The following is a 7,471-nucleotide window of genomic DNA, read 5'->3' on the forward strand; positions in this document are numbered from 1 at the left end:
GCTCCTCATAAGTCTTGTTCTCCAGACCCCTCACCAGCCTCATTGCCCTTCTCTGGACACGCTCCAGCACCTCGACGTCCTTCTTGTAGTGAGGGGCCCAAAACTGAACACAGTATTCGAGGTGCGGCCTCACCAGGGCCGAGTACAGGGGCACAATCACTTCCCTACTCCTGCTGGCCACACTATTTCTGATACAGGCCAGGATGCCATTGGCCTTCTTGGCCGCCTGGGCACACTGCCGGCTCATGTTCAGCCGGCTGTCAACCAGCACCCCCAGGTCCTTCTCCGCTGGGCAGCTTTCCAGCCACTCTTCCCCAAGCCATTTATTTCCCAGTCTGTATTGATACAGGGGATTGCCACAACCCAGATGCAGGACCTTGCACTTGGCCTTGTTGAACTTCATAGGCCCACCTCTCAAGCCTGTCAAGGTCCCTCTGGATGGCATCCCTTCCCTCAAGCGTATCAACTGCACCACTCAGCTTGCTGTCACCCGCAAACTCGCTGAGGGTGCACTCAATCCCACTGTCTATGTCATTAATAAAGATATTGAACAATACCAGTCCCAGTGCGGACCCTTGAGAGACAGCACTTGTCACTGATCTCCATTTGGACATTGAGCCATTGACTGTGACTCTTTGGATGTGGCCATCCAGCAAATTCCTTATCCACCAAACAGTCCATCCATCAAATCCATATCTCTCCAATGTAGCAACAAGGATGTTGTGCGGGACCGTGTCAAAGGTCTTACAAAACTCAAGATAGATGACATCAGACTAAGAACAGTTTTGAATAACAGAACAATTACATTTATTTATTTTTCATACTGTTTTGCTTTTAAAACTTGTTGTGGGAGGTCGCAGACCGGCGCTATGCTATGCTTTTGGCTTGCAGGAGGGTCCCAATAGACCATAGCATGCTCGGACTAGTGTCTCTGTACTTGGGGCATCTCAGCTCTGTCAGATTCATGCTCTAAGTCACACTAAGAGCAGATTTAAAAGGGGAACAGAGGTGGTCCACGAAGTCTGTGCTCAGGGGCACAGTAGCAGGAAAGCTGCAGCTGCTCCTTGATTCACTGTCATGGTTGTACCAAGCTCACAGCATGGGCCAGGCTGCCCTGCTACTGCGCCAAAGCTTATTCTATAAAAGTGATTTTCTTGGGTAAATTTGGAACAGGCTGCCCAGGGAAGTGGTGGAGTCCCCATCCCTGGAAGTATTTAAAAGACGAGTAGATGAGGCACTTAGGGACATGGTTTAGTGGGCATGGTGGTGTTGGGTTGACGGTTGGACTCGATGATCTTAGAGGTCTTTTCCAACCTTAATGATTCTATGATTCTAATTTTCTTCATTTTCTCCATTGCATCTACCAAATTTGATAGTTTGGACAATTGTGATGTGCTGACAACCAGATTGTGACATCCCCACTTATTTCAAGACAGAGACTGTCAAACAGCTGTAAAATTATTTTTAATTATTAGTTAATGAGATTATTAGAATATTTAACTTAACCTGAGCTTTGATTTGAATCTGCAACTTAGGGGTGAAAGGCTCTGTCTCAATCAAATCTTTTAGCCATCCAAGTTCCAAAGAACAAATTTATTAACTTTCTTAGCCTGCAGCCTGAAATTAGGAAACAGAAGTCTTCTGGAATGGGAAGTATTTAGATAGTAGTAGTGCAGAATCTCATCTTTTAGATCAGAATGTTTCTGATTTTTTTAGAAGCATAAAAAAAATGCTAGTACACTAGTATGGTGTTGCTACTTTTATAATTGCTATGAACCCCTGACTTCAGAAAGTGACAAACAGCAGTAAGAATAATTAAAGAATAAAATCGGGAAAGATGGCATTGCATTCAGGCAGACAAAACATCCAGGCTAATAAGTATTTATGACAGCAAACATAGAATGTCTAACTCAGTGTTTATGAGCTCCCTTCTCCCATGCTTTCATTATTCCAGGAGCTTCCACATGTACAGTCACCTGTGTTCTCCAGTCTTAATAGCAGAAGGACCTTCGTGTGACCCATCAAAGCACATAAGGGAGTTCTTTGCCATATTATTAAAATGAACTGCATAATGATTTTTTTCTTGCACAATTAATTTACTCTCTCACATTTGGAAAACTTTTTTCCTAAGTCCACCTGATTTAATTTTTTTATTGCTTTCAAAATTAGCCTTATTTATTTTTAAATGCATGAGAGTCTTCAAATGGAGGAACTCAGCTCACCTGGTCTGCATCAAGGTGTCAGAGCAAACTTTTAACTGGAAGCAACGTGTATAATACATCAGTTCAACCACCTGAGGACAGAACAAGAGACAGCAAGGCTGCCCTTTCGTTATTCAGCTCTGGGAATGGAATACCAGCTACAACCTTCCTAGGGTGCCTTTTCCACCCATCATGCCTGAGTCTATAGGACAGTTAAACGCAGACATACTTCCCCCCGGCTGCCCTGGCTGGCGGTGCTGCAGCCCACTTCCACGGAGCCGACGGGGAACGTGCCAGCAACATCCAGGGGCTGCACCAATGCATGTCCCATCTTTTCTGTGCTTGAGGTACAGGGGAAGCAGTAGGTAAGGGAAGGAAGGGGTTAAGGATGGGAGAGCAGCCTCTTCCATCCTAGATAGACTTGTGCAATTGAGGAATGAGCAGCCGGCCAGAGGAAAAAGCAGTGACCAGAGAGGGGACAAATGTTGCTGATGATACAAAGTTATCCAGGGCACCATGTGAGTTGCCTGAGTGCTATTGCGTTATGATGCTGAGTGGTTAGGCTGTAATGTCATGGAAAAAATTCAATGAAAAATAGTGATGTGACCCCACATCTAACTGAGCTGTGCAATGCCGTTCTGCAGAAGGCAGTGGATTTTGAGTGTATAGAGATGGCTGCAGAAAACAACTGGGCAAATTCATGGATCAAAATCCAGCTAGACCTATAAAATACAATGACTTCACCTCTGCTGCGGAAAGCCCTTGAGCTACAAATTGCCACAGGCTGAGAAAATATTTTTCAAACATATCACTCCATGCATAACCCTACCCTTCTATTCTTTCTCATGCACACAGTGCTGGCCAGTGGCAGGCGGACACCATCATGCAGCCCTTTTGCCTGAGCTCCTATGGCCTTCCTTGGGTTCTCGTTAGCTTAAGTGTTTTTGTTAAAATAAATAAAAATTTGTAAACCAAAGGGAAAAAAATTGATTTACCTCCAAATTTTCCAAGTAAATTTTGACAGTACAGCATCACTTTTATGCCTGTTTAATTTGGAAGGTCTTCTTTCAGTATGGTATTTTAGTTTATGCCTTTTTCCCTTACATTCAAAAAAATGTATTCAACTTTAGCATTATTTACTGCATTTCTTATATAGGATAAGTACCTGCCAGAAGATATTCCTTCTAAAGACAGCATATATTCTGTTTTTGATATGGAGGAAGGATTTCTATTAATTCCATAGAAAATTCTGTTTAGCAGGAGTAATGTTAGCAGACATAATTTATAATACTATGCAGGGAGACCGTAGTTATGAATTACTTTCCCTTTCAAATATTGCTATACATTTACTACCTAGCACCAAAACCAATTTTCTTTCTTTTAAGGGGTAAAATCAAGTATATAATTAAATAGATTCATTACACTGATTTTGATGAATTTATTATCAAAAAAAGCACACATACACACTTTATTCCTAGAAAAATACATTTATTATATATACAGATATACATACATATATAGATAGGTTTATGGTATTTGTTCTCATCTTTGAGATGCCCACTTCCTGAAAAAAATACATCAGACGTGTTTTAAAATGGAGTGACATGAATATATATATTAAGCTGTCACACGTTTTAGTGAAAATAAACACCTCAGCCAACACTTCAGTGGAAATTTGCTCTAAAAGGACTATCAGATAACAGATTTTAATTGCGAGACAAACTTATTACTCTCATACAAATGAAAAAAAAAGAGTGGTGCAACTAGCAAGGGACATTTGGAGTACTTCAACAATAGGAGAAAAATCCAAACTGTTAGTCTACCACTCAGTGGGTATGAACAAACAGTGCTGCCAAGTTTCATTTCACTAAAAAGATCACTTGCCAATCAAGTGGTTACCACTGGTGACAACTGTGAAAGATCTCAGCTTTGAAAAGGGATGCAGGAGGTTAAGAAGACTGAAGCTGCATCCCAAGGAGCCGATCGAACGTGCCAGGAACCAGTCCCTGGCACAAAGGCTGACTGGCACAGACACAGCCCTGTTACTAAACTCCTGGGTAGCAACGATCCCTGCTGCAGTCTGAAAGGCAACTGGGCTGAAGAGCCTAGAGAGGTAGATTTTATTCTGCTAACATCCACCGACGTTCAGCTGGGAGCCAGCCACAGTGCCGGCCTCACCTCAATTCACCCTCAATCCTAACCGAAATGATCGGTTTTGTACAAGCTATCTGTAAGCATCTCCAGAGGAACAGGAGATGACTAACAGCCAATGTGGATTAGTTAAGAATAAATTATGTCAAGCCAATATAAATTCCTTTGTGACAGGGTGACAGGCCTTGTGGGTAAGAGAGAAACAGCTGAAGTCATATATTTTGATTTTAGTACTTCTTCTGACACTGTACTGACAGTGCATTCTTAAAGCAAACTAGGGACACATGATAGAGATGAAAATATCATTGACTGGGTGTGAAACCAGTTACAAAAACATATCAGGAGGACAGTTATCAATGGTCCACTGTGAAAACGGCAGCATACATTTCAGTAGGGTCCTCAGGGATCTGCTCTGGGTCTGGCAAGCAGTTCCATTAAGTCTGCATGACGAAATAAGGAGTATATTATTAATGTGCAGACACCACCAGGCTGAATGGGACTGTCAGTGCTTTGGAGAATGCTCAGAATTCAAAATCGTCCTAACAAATTATATCATCTTAGTATAATAGGATGATTTTCTAAAAAGGATAAATGAAAATTAATGAAGGAATAATGAGCTGTACAGGATGAGGAAAAACTTTTTAGGTAGCAGTTCTGCAGTAAAGGATCAGGACTGCTCTGAAACACAAGCTAACTCCACTGTCATACGAACAGAAAAAAAACACATAATGGTTTCTATAGACACTAAGCGTGAAGTACTTCTTCAGCTCACAGGGGCTCAACTGCAATAGCGTGTCTGGGTTTGGATGTCACTTAGAGCTGCTATAGGTGTGATGGGGACTACAAAGCAAGACCTTCAAACAGAAGTTTGTACAAAATACAAGCGTTAGGCATACATAAGAGGTAAGCAGAGGGCAATATTCAAGTGCATAAAAAGTTGTTACAAAGACAAAAAGGGCACTCTGTTCTTCACCTCTATGGTGGACAGGACGAGAAGTAATGAGTTTAACACTTTAGCACAGAAAGTTCACACCAAACACCTAGTAAAGATAATTAAGAGTGGAGGAATAATTTAGTTGGGGAGATTATGGAAACCATTACTGGAGACTTTTAAGAGCAAGTTAGACATGTATCCACCAGGTAGGTGGATACCTGTCCATATAGGTATAGTTGAAACTCTTACTACTAGAATAATTTCAATTACCACTTACAGAGAACAATATTTATTATTTGATATATTCAACAAAGGAGACAAACAAAACACACACACTGACATTAGGAAGGAACCTGATTTGTTACATGCAGTGACAGAAAGTCTGAGCTTCTCCAGATAAGTGCATGCCTGTGCCTTTACACAGCCCCGGGGAATGCACATGCACACCACTGCCTGCAGAATTACGCCTTCTCTCATGCTTCTCCAACATCCCTATTAGAAGCAACAGGATAAGATGCCATCCGTACCGCTTAGAACATTTCAAATGCATTTATAATTATTGCAAAGACAATTATATTTGCCAAGATCCAGAACCTGCAGAAGGATGATTAAAAAGTCCTGTTATTAGAAACATTAAATTAATTCCCATGCAAACTTCCTGGTTACAGAATAAGGTACCATTTAATTTCTTCTTTCCATAGATCAAAGTGAATTCAGATTTATTTAATATCACCATTATTTTAAATATCAAATGAGGTCAGACTTTTTAATCTAAAAGCATTTTCTGAATAGGAAAAATTCCAAGTATGATTTCATATTGTTCATATTTTTTTCAAGTCCTATTGGGAACTGAATGGTGGCTTCTGACAAGGAGCTGGGGAAAGCTTACAAGGGCTTCAATAAAAGCAGAAATAAGTGATCATTAAGGAAAGTTAGAAAAGGCATCACATCATCTAAGAACTGTGAAAAAGCCAGAGACTAGGAACAGCGTTTGTGACACATTGCAATACGAATCCAGTGAGAGATGTAATTACTTTTTCTATGTCTACAGAACATGAGATTCTAATTGGAGAAGTAAGAAATAACACCACCTCTGCTGATGCTATTAGTTGCCTGCCATTGAAAGTGGACCTTGTCAGTGGATGTTTCCACCCTACAAAGCACCAAAAAACTACCTGCTTCTAAAATCCCTAAATGTTCTTATCTTAGATTAAAAAAAAACAAAACAGATTTCTGAACTAATGTTTCTTACACATCGAAGTAGACAGAAGATGGAATTTTACCAAACTGCATGATATTGTTCACATGCTAGAAAAAATGCAAATACCTCACAAAACCAAATGAGAAGCCTGTCATGGCATGAATTTGGACAAGCACATATAACCAGAATAATAAACGAAGAGTTACTAGTATCATCAGTCAAGCTATAGAACTAGTAACGGTCATTTTCATGCAACAGTTTCTGTATTTTCGGTTCTTACTGTTGGCTCATATTTTAATACTCCTAAATCTAAAAAATGCTGTACCATGAAACATGCTTCTCAATGACTTCTTATAATTTGTTGTGCCTTTTAATTATAAACCTGTACAATTTATGGGAGATAGCACCAGCTGTAACCTGGAAAACAAGAAAGAAACCTCTGCCCTCTTCAAGAACTGTATATCATTAACAATTTCAATACACTGCCTTGTAAGTCACAGGGAGCTGGCAGATAAAAGCACTGTACATTTCAGTGAAGTCATTAAAATGCTTAGATCATTTTATGGTTCATGCCAAAGCACCCATAAAAGCTAGTGTGATTTTAAAAGTTAGCTGAGGTCATGGAAGAAACTGTAGTTTAGACTAACTTTAGAAAGCAAACGAGGAAAAAAAAAAAAAAAAACAGAGCAAGGAAGGCTCTTTGCAGTTCTCTCTTAGAGCTTGAAAATAGGATCAGTGACAAAATAATAAAATATTATTGATAAGGCAGGACTACAAGCTTGAAGTCTGCACTGCAGTTTGTACTAACAATGTCAACACTTGATTCACTTGCAAAGCTGGAACTTCACTTTATCTTCTTCAGATATATGCTCATGGTTTACTCTATGCCACAACAGTGAGAAATTCTACAGTACTTGGGAGAAGATGAATAAGGGAACCCTGAAAATGTACTGAATTATTTGCTAGGTGATGCAAAAAAATTAC

The sequence above is a fragment of the Aptenodytes forsteri genome, unplaced genomic scaffold, assembly GCF_000699145.1.
Source record: "Aptenodytes forsteri isolate BGI_AS27 unplaced genomic scaffold, ASM69914v1 Scaffold453, whole genome shotgun sequence".
NCBI classification, from domain to species: Eukaryota; Metazoa; Chordata; class Aves; order Sphenisciformes; family Spheniscidae; genus Aptenodytes; species Aptenodytes forsteri.